The sequence below is a fragment of the Leptonychotes weddellii genome, chromosome 5 (assembly GCF_054177405.1).
Source record: "Leptonychotes weddellii isolate Sample4059 chromosome 5, ASM5417740v2, whole genome shotgun sequence".
NCBI classification, from domain to species: domain Eukaryota; kingdom Metazoa; phylum Chordata; class Mammalia; order Carnivora; family Phocidae; genus Leptonychotes; species Leptonychotes weddellii.
The window spans coordinates 60,976,914-60,991,239 of NC_138373.1; the positions used below are offsets into that span (position 1 = coordinate 60,976,914).

The 14,326-nt window shown below is 32.5% G+C and overlaps 1 protein-coding gene and 1 long non-coding RNA gene across 2 annotated transcripts in view; both read left to right on the forward strand.

Annotated features, from left to right (window-relative positions):
• The window catches only part of ZEB1 (zinc finger E-box binding homeobox 1), a 162,826-nt gene that overhangs the window by 27,123 nt on the left and 121,377 nt on the right, over nucleotides 1-14,326 (forward strand). The gene's annotated exons all lie outside the window — the stretch shown is intronic.
• The window catches only part of LOC145721686 (uncharacterized), a 28,002-nt gene continuing 13,687 nt past the window's right edge, over nucleotides 12-14,326 (forward strand). The window contains exon 1 of the long non-coding RNA XR_014145527.1: nucleotides 12-7,545. This is a non-coding gene — a long non-coding RNA (uncharacterized LOC145721686). The remainder of the gene's footprint in view (nucleotides 7,546-14,326) is intronic.

The window sequence follows — 14,326 nt, forward strand, 5'->3', positions numbered from 1 at the left end:
AAAAAAAAAATACTCTAGCACTACCATGCAAAATATGCCTGTGGAATATATTTGGTCCACAGGTCTCTGTTTTAATTCCTCTGCTTTGTGGAGGTCTTCTATATATAGGTAAAAGATCAAATTATTCCTAGGCAAAGTAAATGTCAAAATAAGGAAGGAAAGAAGAAAGGGAAGAAAGGAAAGAGGAGATGAGATACTTTTTATAAGAGGTACAAAACTAATTAGGTGGTAATTTTAGTTTAAGCTAAGTTCAAAGAGAAATTCTCTGTCCCCAGAATAATTTTATATGCTTCAGAATGTATTTCTAACAACTTCAACTATCTGAATATGCATAACTGGGAACTCAAGAGTGGAATGGGAGTGTATAGAGTATAGGGAGCCAATAAAATAGAGGAAAGCCTAGTGGTTCTCTCTTAAAGAGTTAAAAGTAAATTACAGCAAAAATAAGAGATATGTGACATCAGAGACAAATCAGACTATAGCAATCTGAGTAGATCATGGACCCATAAAAGCATTACTGTATTAAAAGCATAATTTGACTTTCATATTAGTGATCAAAAAGTGGCCCAATTGTTTGGTACACTTTGGTGTTTTAGATACTGCCATCCCAATAACATATACAATACATGATCATTGTAGGCAATTAGGAAAGTACAGAAAATTAATGTATAGCACTTTTCTTTAAAAGCCAGGAATAGGTAAGAATAGATTTTATAATTTCCTGAAATTATTTAGAACTTGGCACTTACTAGTTTTCTAAAAGCTAATTAGTTTCCAAATTCATCTGATTTGGGCTTAAATAAAAAGAATATTAATTGCCTCATGTAAGAAAGCACCTTAAGTAAGACATACATTGTTAGTTAAGCCAGCGGCTCTGTGATTTCTTCAAGGACTCAATTTGTCTTTCTGTTCTACTTTTTCTACACAGTACTGCCTTTTTCCCAGTGCTGTAGCTACAGCTGCCAATTGCAGTCAGGATTATGTGTTTCTTCTTTCAGATCCACAGAAGATAACTTCACTTTCAAGGGCAATATAGCTTTTTTTTCTTACCCCTAAGCAGTTACCCTTTACCTTCACCCCATGCTTGCTTCTCATTGACCTGAATTTGTCTAATTCTAAAATACCTAAACTAATCATTGGCAAGGGGGAATGGGCTTACCATAATAATGGATTAGACTCATTGCAGTCTAGGCTCTTAGCTCAGGGTCAGTCAGCTTTCCCTGAGGCGCACTGAACTACTAGGAGAGACTTGGATACTGAATCAAATCATAGATCATTAGGAAGGAGGACGCAAGGGAAGGCTGGATAAGCTATCAGCATGGTCCACTACAGGTGCATTAAGAAGTGTGTGTTATCTGGAATTTTTGAAGCACCCCGGTGAAGCACCACCATCTTTTCCTATCAACACCGGGCAAAATGAGGTGGGTCGGTGGTGAGTGTGTTCTGTCTCCTGTTCCAGCACCCTCATTAACAAAACTTTTAAGCTACTGAGGACTTTTTTTTCAAAAATTTTCTTGACACTTAATAGACAATTCTGTAGAATAAACTGTGGGGCCACGAATGGAACAAACTTAGTTTAGATAAATACAGTTTCTTAAATAAGCTTTACTTTGAAAAAATGTATATTCTTCTGTTCTTCAAAAGATTTTTATACCATGATCTCTGTAATAGATCGTCTCATCCTTATTAGCTGATTATAAAGGTGAAATATAATTTATGAGATTATTTACAAAACAAAGATATTTTTAAAGTTTTAAAAATCTTTGTGTAGAAAATGCTAATTATATATTTTAAGCACCTATCATTTTGACTAAAATATCTTTTTTTACTAAAATGTTTAATCAGCTGACCATGTATTTCATTTCTTTCAGTTTTCAGATTTCTAAATATTAGCCAAATATTTAGTATCTGGGTCACACTGTCATTACAAACAAATCTAGGCCAAAATGGTTTATGCTTCTCAGTTGCCAGCTTTAGTTCCTCTGTTTGACCAGGCCTGACTTTCTGTTATTTGGTTCCCTTTCAACTAAACTTTGTTTCGTAGGATACTATATTAGTTCTTTGTATGGAACTGGTCCTCTTTTGGCTTTTTCCCCCCTGAATCAAGGTAATGGAACAAATAAATAACTGTGCTCTTGACTGCGATGTTTTAGAATTGTGACTGTGCAGAGGGTCACGCATGTTAAGTGACCTACTGCAGTGCTAATGATGGTGTGAGACCTTGTTTAAGATGCTAGAGAAACTGTGTTTGAGCACAGGAGCTATAACATTTCTTAAAGATTCAACCTGTATGCAGTCAGGTATTGAGAGCATCAAAACTCCTAAAGACCCTATGAAAATCGTAAATGTAAATTTGTTCCACTTGTCATACTAGATGGGATAGCATCTTTCTTCAAGTCAAAATGAGAAGTCTTAAGTGTTATGGTACCAGAGATAAGGGAAGAGAGAGGGAAAATATATCGGAACAACAAATATTTCACCTGCATTTTTGAAGTAGTAAAAGCTGTAAAAGTCTATTTTGAAGTATTTTTAACTTTGAAAGGAGTGTAGTTTATGGTAGTTTGTGTTAATGCAGGGCCCATAGTTTTGCTTAAATTAAGAACTTTATACCTTTTGGGATTTTTAATACTTTTTCCTCTAAATTAATAACGCTTAATTTCACACTGCTGTATCCTATTTTGAAAATATAAAATGATAGCATGTATACTTCTTGAAGGTTTCTAGATAAAGTAAGTTTGTTATAATTAGATATTCAATTTGTATATTTTCCAGATAATATAGATGCTTACCTTCTTTGATTGCTAAAACATTTCATCTGAACCATTCTTATTGTAAAGTATCTTAGACTAATATATTTTAATGACTGGATTGTTGGAGGGGTATTTGTTAACACAGTGTCTTCAGGGGCAACTAAGGTATGTCATAGGGCCATTTGTCTTTAACAGTAAACAGTTCTCAATAACTGTTGTTCTTTTGAGTTTTGTTAAATGGTGTTTCTATTTTTCAAAGCTTGATATTAATTCATATGGCTACTAGCATGCAGAGAAGGGTATTTGTGAATTAAGTAAGAGAAAGAAGGTTCTTAATAGGCTTGAAGAGCACTTCAGTGAGGGAAGTACTTGGACTTCATGATGTTTACTTTTATTTCGCTTGGTGCCTCCCCTCTGTTTCATGAGCCTGCTCCCTTATACCCAGCTCCCACTCCCTTTTTCCAAAAAGCATGGTACTTGGCATGCGTTCCAGATAGTTATTGTAAGAAGGTTGGGCTTAGATTTTGGAGCTAGACAAACAGTGATGGGGATTTAAAAGGATCATTTAATAGTGCCAGAATCTTAGGCTAAGTTCACAGCTATGAAATGGGTATACCAATCTCTCAGGGTTGTGAGGATTAAAAATAATCTAGTATAGGAGATACTTTAACAAATGCTAGTTCCCTTTCCTGATGTTTTAAAGTAAGTGACCCACTTACTTTGGAAATGATACTTGCCCATTTTAGTATGATACTCTAATGATTAATGAGTCAGTATCCCTAAAATATGGTAGCTTTTAATATCTTTTTAATCAGAAATAAATGAGATATTGTTGATTAATTTGGTTGATCGTATGAATAAAATGAGGTGGAATATTTTTGAAGACTGAAATACAAATTCAGAAGCAAGAAAAATGTTTTTTAATAAAATGTAGGAAACCTTTTTTTCCCATCCAATTAGGACTAATTATATTGAAATATTTTGCTGGTATCTTCAAAGAGTTCATAAACTAATGAGTGCTGTTTCTTTAGTGCAAAGGTAGATGTTAACCTAGAAACCATGTAGACCAGTTAAAAACCCCATAGAGTTCTCAAGGCCATTTTGTATTTCTAGTGACACATCAGTGATGCACCCTATTGCAGCAAGCTTCAATAACCTGAAACAGTATGGCCTGGGTGCTCTAACAAATCACATATTTTTTGTTATGAAATTTTATAATTGTCCATAGCTTTTAGTTAATCCATTTACAGGTCAGATTGTAAGGATATCATGCACTGAATAAGTGCCCTAAATGTACATCTAGTACCATTGAGTTTTGATAGTATGGCAGGGGAAAAAACAAAAAGGCATATAAGGAGCTGTCTCACAGTAGTATGAACAACTTGATTGAAAAGACCCATATGTGTAATATGATTAAATTCTACAAAATTGCCTATTAAAAACTTCCTAAAAAGACTGGGAGGGGGATGATGGACGGGCTGGAGGCAGGGTTTGAATGAGAATCAAAGATGTGATTTAAAATTTTCTTATGTTTAAGAATGATGTATGAAATTTAAGGTGAGTTCAGTGTAACAAAGCAAGGATTCTCACTTCCAAAGGAAATAAATGAGCTTTATTATTGAGCTTTGTTTCTAAGTACAGACTTGTGATTGTTGTGGTAGTGGTAGGGTGGAATTAATTTGTTTAGCATCATTGCCTGTTCAAAAGAGTTTTGGTGAGTGGTGAATGGTTTTAGGTGTTGCCTAATGAGTCCTCTGACTTTTGAGATCAGTTGAACTAAAAGCATGTTGTTTCTCTAGAAATATGAGTTATGACCAGATAGACAATGAAATCTCATGTGAGTTAGTAGCCAACTTTTATCCTTACAATTAAATCTAAGCAGAGTTTTGACTATGTCTTTTTATATTTCCCATTTACAAATATTCTGAACCTCTCTTGCTGCCCATTTATATCGTTGGGATTAGTTATATCACCTGAAGCAGCCAAAATAAGGCTTTTTATTTCCAGTGCTATCCGTGTAGCATGCTTGAATTACTAGACAGTCCTATGAAAAACTGAATAAAATAGGGGTCCAGTGAAAGAAAAATAGAAGTGATGTCATGGCAAATTCTAGGAAATAGTCTTTTCTATAAAAAGATTTGATACAATTGTGTATATTCCTCAAACCCCCCATGTTCTTAGTCTGTAAGAGTTGGGTATAAGACTGAATGTATGCCTTAAAGCTTATAAAGAGGGCTTAATTTAATCATATAGCTTTATTTCCCTAACTTTATGACTTGGTTCTTTGCATTTGCTGGGGCTGATGATTTGAATGTTTGAGACTTAGTTTAGAGGTTAAAAAGTTGAAATCTTTCTAATAAAATTATATCTGTTTCTAAGATACAACTGTTTCTTTCCTTGATTATGGTAAAAAAAAAAAAAGGATTTGTTCTTAAGAGGTCTTGAGTTTGCTGCTGACTACCTGTGTGACTTTACACAAATAATGTCATATTACTGGAACTGTTTCTTTGTTTATAAAATTAGAGGTAGTGTTAAAATCTAAAACTCTTATAAGTAGATTAGTAGAATATATTTAAGATCTATACAAATACATAAACACATTGGCACATCCCTTGCTGCTCATCATTGCTGGAATATGAAACTAGTTTGTTGTGTTAGGTGCATTATCAATAATGTTACTCACACCAAGGAAATCATTGTGTGCTTTTTTTGATTCATGATTTTGTTAATCTGATAGTACTCTTCAGGATATGTATCTTGTATTAAAAATTAAATTACTGCCACAATCATTGGAATTATTAGGATGAGTGACATAAGCAAGTTGAGAATTGTTTCTCTTGTACTGAAGACCCATTTTTTTTATATACCCAACGTTCTGTAATTTCATTTGACTAAAGAATAGATTTTTGATCTTCTTCCAGAGTAAAGACATGACTATGTCTATAGTTGTATTCTGTAATTAATTTTTGCTTTGTGGGTTTCATCAGGCTAAATAAGAATAAAATGGTTTTATATTTTCTGCTTTAAAAATGTCCTTGTTATAAAGTCTTGTCAGATCAGCCCCACATATGGCAAACCTATTCAAACAATTTGAGCTGCCCCAGTGTGCTTGTTTCTTTCTTGGAAATCTAACCATTTATATGTCTTTATGAGCTGTTTTTCCTCTTCCCTCGACCCCCATGTTAAGTTGTAGATTATAAGCTTGCTGAGAAAGGAATTTAATCTTTCCTTTGTATCTCATAGTACCCAGGAAAGAATTCTGTTAGTCAATGAATGGTTTATAAATGTTATTACTATTGAGGATTTTGGATTAAAATTATTGGATAAAATGGAATGAGCCTTTTCTAGGATATCAAGTTGGGGTCAGTGTGATTAACTCAAAGACACATAGCACTTTTGTTAAGCTCTGGACTTTGTTCTGAAGTCAGTTTCTCTTGATTTAACCATAAATTGATTATTCGCCTTATATACTCTCTTATATAATACTTTAGTATCACGTTATTGGTAGTGGAAAGACTGTCAGTGGGTAGGTTGGATAGGTGTGCACATGCACGTACACATGTGCTCATGTATTTGTACGAGAGAGAGAGAGAGAGAGTGGGCGCATGGAATATATGGGAATCAGGTACATGTTATGTTCAGCATTCTAATCTGAGTATTACATAATTATCTAGTTATGTGCACTTAATTTTAGACTACTGACATTCAGCAACAACTTCTAATCAGTGGTAAATGTGATACTTCAGGAAGATAGGGACATATTTTCCATTCCTTTCATGTTTTCCTTTTAGCTTTATTCTATTGTATATTTTCCAAATACTTTTAAATAGTCAAAGATAAAAAATTATTGGAAATGGGTCAACTTTTGTAGCGGGCAGAGATGATTAGAGCTCTGCAGTATATCTTAACAATGTATAGGAACAATTTAATATGCCTAATATTGAGAAGCATCAAAACAGACTGTAAAACATAACAATCATAAAGCTTAGTGGTCAAAAATCATACATATCGACAGGCTATACGAAGATTAGCTATAATAATTGAGGGAAAGAGAGCCTAAATTTGGTGCAGAAAAGGAGCTGAGTTGTTTTTGCACTATAATTAGAAGTTTGTATCCATAGATTTTTGTCTTCTCAATACAAAGAATGATATTTGCTGGCAGAGCATGTTTTTTCAGTGTAACCTTTAACTTCTTATGGTATGTACTCCTACAGGTAGTTGATGATTTAGTAAATATTTTATGAATGTAGATGATACTATCAAAATGTTTCCAAATATTACAATTAGTTTTAAGGTGGAGTCAATGTTAGACAGAATTTAAATTTGAGACTCTATAATTTATAGGTATATCATTGAATAATGCCATCTTTATTGTGTGTTAATTTGGATTACAAAATAATTGGGGGAACTTTGTTAAAAGAAATTGAAGTTTACTTAAAACTGTTCTCTGAAGAGATTAGAATTTTAGAGGGTTTTTTCTTTCTTTTGTCCTAGCATTTCTTCTTAAACATAATGTTATGACTACTTGAAAGGAGATATAAATCAAAGTCACTCACTTTATTTTCCAGTTAGAGTCATTGCTCATTACCAGTTGGTGGGTGTGGAAACAACTTAATAAAGTTTGGGTAATTTAGTTTCAGTTTAAATTCTCAACTGGCAAATTGGCCGAAAACTCCCATCAGAAGACGTGAGCATCCAAATGTCCTTTTGTGATTTGGCTACTGTCTGCTTGACATAGGAAGGCCCTATCAAGAAAAAACTAATGGAGTGATTAACTATCAAAAGAAAATCAATGGTAAGAGTTTTCATTTAAATTATAATATGTGTGTGTGTATGTGTGTGTATAAAACATACCAACTTATTATTTGAATTAAAATTTTAGAACTTTAAAAATCTAGGACAGATGTTTGAATTTATATGTCTGTGACTTAACATATGTAATAAAATAAATGCAAAGAATGGTTTTATATGCTTAATGTTGATAAGAAAATACTAATTAAAAATATGAAAAATCAGTTATATAGTTCATATAGTTATATGAATTCATTTTTTTTGTAGTTCTGTAGTTATCTTTAAAAAATAGCATAAATATTGCTTGAGTAAAGCTTAACTTTTTTAAAAAACAAATTTATACCAGACTGAATTAGAGGCTTCTTACTAAAGTAAATGTCATAATTTTGCAGTAGAATAGTCTGTTGATCTCTGTTTTGTTTTTTACTTCCATTGTAAAATGACTGGGGGGAGCAGGGGGGAGAAAAAATATATGTCATGTAATGAAATCCACTTTAACATTAGGTCTTTAAAACTGTATCATTGCTACTATATCTCTGTGGAAAATATTAAATGATCAGGATTAGATGTTTATATAGCTAAAATGAAGTGGAATATCTATTCATAACATAGCACTGTATCAAATTTTGGTGATAAAATCAGACATCTCTCCCCTGCCTTACACAGGTTTGCATTGAGAAAATAATTTAAGGTACATGCTTCAAGTGACCTTAAACCTAATATTTTTATTCTCTTTGTATTTGCTTCCTTTATATCCCTTTATTTGGACATCTGTGTCCTATCAGATTTGTGATTAGTTATGTTTAACTTTGGACAGGAGTGGAAGTAGTAGCTTACAAAGGTTGAAATCAAAAATGGCTGTTTATCAGAGCTTACTTTAGTATCCTCATGGACATAGTAGCTTTCTGATAACTAGATAATGGGTGATAAAGCTCAGATATTAATAATACATTTCTATTCTTGTCAAACTTATAATTTTTGAGATTGATATAGTTTGAGTAATTTTTCTTGCTCAATTAGAGATGTCAAAATGATGGTAACTGAATGTGACCATGTTTTTAACTATTTTCTAGAGTTTAGTAATAACCATATCAGGAATTGCACATGTGGCAAGCACCTAGCACAAAATCTGTCATTATGTAAGCATTCAAACATTGACAGTGAACTAAGTACTCTAGATGGCAACATCTGTCCTTCAATCCATCTACCTTGTAATTCCAATTTTTATAGATTGTTATGTGTCATCCATCCAGCTAGGTGCTGAGAATAAAATGGCACCGTTAAAAACAGAGATACTTTCTAACTGCTCTTGAACTTCCACTGTAGATAGTAATTACAGTGTAGAAAAAAATTATACAGACAAATGTAAAATTGCATCTGGAACCAGTACTATGGAAAGGCAGAAGTCGCTATGAGCATAGAAGCAATGTGGTGGGTGTGTAAATAAAGCACAGAACCCACACATTTATGTCTTAAAGTGAATTGATAACTTGGTTTTTCTTTAACTTTTAAAGTTTATAATTCTATTTAAGTCAGTATCTTCTAAGCAAGGTGTGCAGAAAGACTAAATTTTAACTGGGGAGAAATACATTTTTTATGATGCTGTTTTATTAGATTTCTGAAGAATTTACAACAAAGTAGCATCAACAATTTAGTCAAAGTAGCATTCTTATGTAAGAATTTCACTTACACGAGTGAATCCTTACAGGATGCTTTAACATTTCAGGATTGAATGCAATGAATGAGGACCCTGATTTCTTCAGCTGAATTTAAGTTAATTAAATGTCAACCATAAAATAACTGCTGTCCTCTCTTAGCAACTGTTCCATTCTATTATCAAGCTAGTACAGGGATTTATTTATCACTCCTTTTACATCATTGAGTTGTTACATGTAGACATTTCTTAATGGCAGTATGATTCCTTAGTCAACTTTTATCCCTTTTTGAAAGAAAAGAATGTAAAATTTATGTTTCTTTTATATATTCTAACACACATTTATTAAATTTTTGAAAATAAAATGGGAGAACATTTGGAGATCTAAATGTTTACACTTTCTCTACGGGACACACAAAATCTCATCTAAGGGAAAGACACTAATGATGTTTGAAGAATTATAAAATTGGTTGTTTTATATGTTCAATCTGTGTACATTTTTAAAAACTTTCATTGAAGACTAGGTTTTTTCTATTCACCTGATAGTATAAACAAATTGAATCAGAGCATACAGTCTAGTATGCAATTAAAATTTGAAAAGCTTAGTTTTACAACAGAAATGATCTTTCCCTAACTTACTACTAAAATATGGAAGCTATTTAAAATACTTTAAACGATATCTTTTCAAACAGCAAAATCAGAATTAAGTCCATTGTTAACTTTTAACTTAAAATTATTATGTTGAATTTCATCTCTACAGTGACGTCTAAATTTAGTTTTTCTGTATATACTCAAAAGAAGGTCACCAGCCTCAGTACTCTGATTTGAAGTTCTTAGCTCAGATACCTAGGCAGGTCTGCTTATCAATGCTGGAAGAAAGATGTGTTTTCTGTACCTCCCAGGAGTGTCTTGAGGAAAATGTTCCTTGCTGGGTAACATGCCTTGCAATGCCCATGACGTTCCATTTTTTTGACTCTTTTTGCTTCTGTACAGTTCACTTTGATTGGTCTGTGATGTCAGCTGGAGAATTGGACATTAGCCACATAAAGATATTTTAAAAATGTAGATATGTAAGCATCACAGATGGAAGATGATACATAACACTTCTTTTACTGAAATGAATGAAAAATAACCCTTGTTTCTAAGCAAACAGAGGTCTACCAGAGGTTATCAGTTTTTAATTAGATAACTTTTAAATATAACAATGCAGTATCTGATTAGGTGCATATGGTGTAATATAATGGCTTTTGTTTGGAATTTTGGCGCTACTACTGACAGAAGAAATAGTAATTAATGAAGGTGTCGAATTGGAAGTTTGAGAAAGGGAAATTTTAATAAAAGTTAGTGTTTACAGTTGTTGGAAGGAAAAGAACATTTTCAGTTCAATATATAAGGAAGAACCTTTTAAATGTGGAAAATAAAATGGAGTGCCTTCTAGAATCCATTCTTTTAAGAATCTATGACAGAAATGTATAAAAGAATTCTTGCTGATGTAAATCATAAGGATTATTTGGAGGAAATTTGTGGCACCTTAAAAATTAATATAGTCATATAATAAGTATATGAAATATTATATGAAACAGATGTCACTAGCAATATTATGCTACTATTTATGGTGGGATCTTTACCAAATAAACTTAAGAGATAAAAGAGCAAATTCATTCATTCTATAAATTCTTACTGACAACCAGTTTTATGTCAGGCATGGCCCTAGGCATAGTCATGAATAAGACTGATGTGACTCTCTATATAGTCTGTGAGGGAAGATAGACATTAAACAAATAGTTACAATAAAGTTTAGTGGCTTGTGACGTTATAAAAACAAAGCAGTCCTTTATTAAGGATACCTTGAGAATTGATCTCTAGTATGCTAATCATTTAATCAGCTTACTTTCTTCATGAAATGAAGTTATTCATTTTGACAGAAAAATTGGACTAAAATTCTTTGGGAGTCAGTCTTAGAAATTAGTGGAGACTGAAATAGTCTTGGTTTCTCTATGGCTTATTTAAAACAAGAACTACTATGGAAAGATGAGTACCAAGAAATGTGAATATAAGTAGAATAAACTTCATAATGCCTCATGTATGTTATACACTATACAGATCATTTAATAAAATTATTAAGCAGTTTTACATGAAAAATTGCAAAGTTGTAGTAGTTAAGGAGTTGCCTTCTAGAGTCAGACTGGTTGGGTTTGAGTAATAACTCTGACACTTACAAGCTTTGCAATTTAAAGTTGTATAACTTCTCTGATCTTCAGTTTCCTCATCCATAAAATGGGGATAATAAGAGTACATATCTCATAGAAAAATTATTTGATGTGTATAAAATGTCTAGAACAGTGGCCCATAGGAAGTGCTTAAGACCCCATATGTTGTAGTTAACAACAACAACAACAATAACAATAAAGAAATAATTTCCTCATGTCAAAATGTCTTGCCTAAGTCACAAAGTTGGGCCCAACTGAAGTAATTTCAAAATGTTGCTTTAAATATATAGGTATTGCACTACAAAGAACTTTTATCTTTTTTACTGCTAAACAAAATCTCAGTGAAATTCTCACCCAAGTTTTGGGCTCTCTTTAGCAGCAATACAGCAATCACCCAAAGGCCTGCATAGAGTGCCAACTCCAGGGCCAAGGTTATCTCAGCATTTAACCCAAAACTCAGTCCATTCCAAGCATCATGGAACTGATCCTTCTTGTCTAAGAAAGGAAGTAGCAAAGATCTATTTACCCCATGGGAGATAAGCCCAAACCAGATTAGAGTAAGTTTGGGAAGGAAATGACTATGTTGATATTAAGTATTTTTTTTCCTGCAGAAATCTAAACAAAGGATTTCTCCCTATAATAGGTCTACAGTATATTTGTAACATTTGTAAACTCAATCATATGTAGCACAACTTGTTACTTTGCTTATATTAGAAAACAAATTTTCTGCCATAAAATAGTCCTATATTACATTACTACTTCTAAATATAATTTGTGAAACTATTTTTTAAATTCATAAAAAATATATTTTACATAAATTTTTACTATATCTTTTAGTTTGATATCCTAGAAAAAATGTTTGTAAGAGTTAAATAATTTTTGCTAAGTAATTCTTGTTGAGAAACAATTTCAGGGTAAAATTTACTATGACATTTTCAAGTCTGCATATGTAAAATGGGATTTTATTTATAAATATAAATGGATTAATTCAATTTATTTATCATAATAAGTGCAAGCAAGTGCTCTGATGAATTGTTTTCAGATTAAATATTTGAATTAAATCTAAAGTACTTCATAACCTAGTTGTTTTTGTTTGTAATGTGGAAGTATTTCTTTCATTGTAAGATGCTGAGAGAAAATTCTTTGAATACCAGAAGTGTAGTTTCCCTTGACCACAATGAGTTTGAATAGGATCAATCAGTAGGTGTCTATTGAAAACTTACTAGCTATCTAGCACTTGCTAGTAATAGTGTCATGGTAGCCTAAAAGAATTATGCCAACACTCTCTTTAGGCCCTAGGAAGATCAGGACCATGGAAAGAATACTTAGACATGAAGCAGAAAATCTAAGACCTAGTTCCTGTTCTGCTACTAATAAACAGAGGGATCTTAGATATAGAACCTATTGAAATTGTGAGGCCATCATAGCATCTCAGTCTCATTATGTATGTTATATGTATATATAACATATATATGTGTATATATGTGTGTGTGTTTTGCCTCTATATGTACACATATGTATATATCCATCCTAAATTATTGCACTAAATTGAAATAAAGAGCTAAGACTTCATTAAGTTTTTTAATGTCCAAATATACAGAGTAAAGAATTCTGTACTATAAAATATTTTACATTATTCCTTCAAGTGAAAATACATTATTGATTTTTACATACTATTTTAGGACTTCTCAAATATTCTCATATAAATTATGTACTGTTCCAAAAGTTCACAAGGGGAATGTAAAATTTCTTTAGTCTGCCTAATTTCATTTTTTAAAATATTTTATTTATTTATTTGAGAGAGAGAGAGAACTCAGAGGGAGAGAGGGAGGAAGAAGCAGACTCCCCACTGAGCAGGGAGCCCGATGTGGGGCTTTTTCCCAGGACTTTGGGATCATGACCTGAGCCAAAGGCAGATGCTTAACCGACTGAGCCACCCAGGTGCCCCTAATCTGCCTAATTTCAAACTGGATTTCCTTGCTAAGTGATTCATTTTTTTTCTAATAAACATTTTCAGTAGGTACCAAATTATTTTTTTATGCCATTGACTCACTTTTTATAAACCAGTTTTAAATAGCTACATCAATCATTACCAACTCTACTATTTGCAACATTATTAAGACTTCCCTAGTTCTATAGCATCATGAATACTCAGATTAATTTTACTAATTCATTAAAAGAAAGACTAAAGCATTTTAAATAAAAAGTATAATTTATGTGTACACAAACACACGCACACACGCACTTGCTTGCTTTACTAAGTGATCTCACTGACTCACTTAAACACCATTCACTGCTGCTAAAGAGGAGAGGACTAGTTGGGAGTTGCTAATTGAAGCACCACATTATTAGTGTTGTAGAGGTCTGTGCCCTGACTGGTTTTGAGTCAGGTGAATGTTGGGTGGAAAATGTTTTATATATATACTTACCATAAGAACTTGTTTAGTATGTTTATTGAATACTAGATGCTACTATAGTCATAATTAAAATAATTTTTCATATAAAAATCAAAGAATTAAAATAGATACCTTTTTAAGCTTAATAGAAGATTTAAGAACACCTACATTGTGAGTTACTTCATTTTAAATGTTAAAATGTTACAAAGGTATTGAATGCAGACTTTTTTTGGACAAGAATAACATTTAAATTTATGAGTTATTTGGAAGAAATACTAAAGCAATCATATGAAAGAAGACTAAAATTTATAAGAAAATAGAATTAACAGAAAAAAATTTCTTTGGAGGATTTGCTTTGGTGTTGTGTGGAAAAATTCTTTTTTTTTTTTTTAAGATTTTATTTATTTGACAGAGAGATAGCGAGAGCAGGAACACAAGCAGGGGGAGTGGGAGAGGGAGAAGCAGACTCCCTGCCGGGTAGGGAGCCCGATGGGGGACTTGATCCCAGGACCCTGGGATCATGAC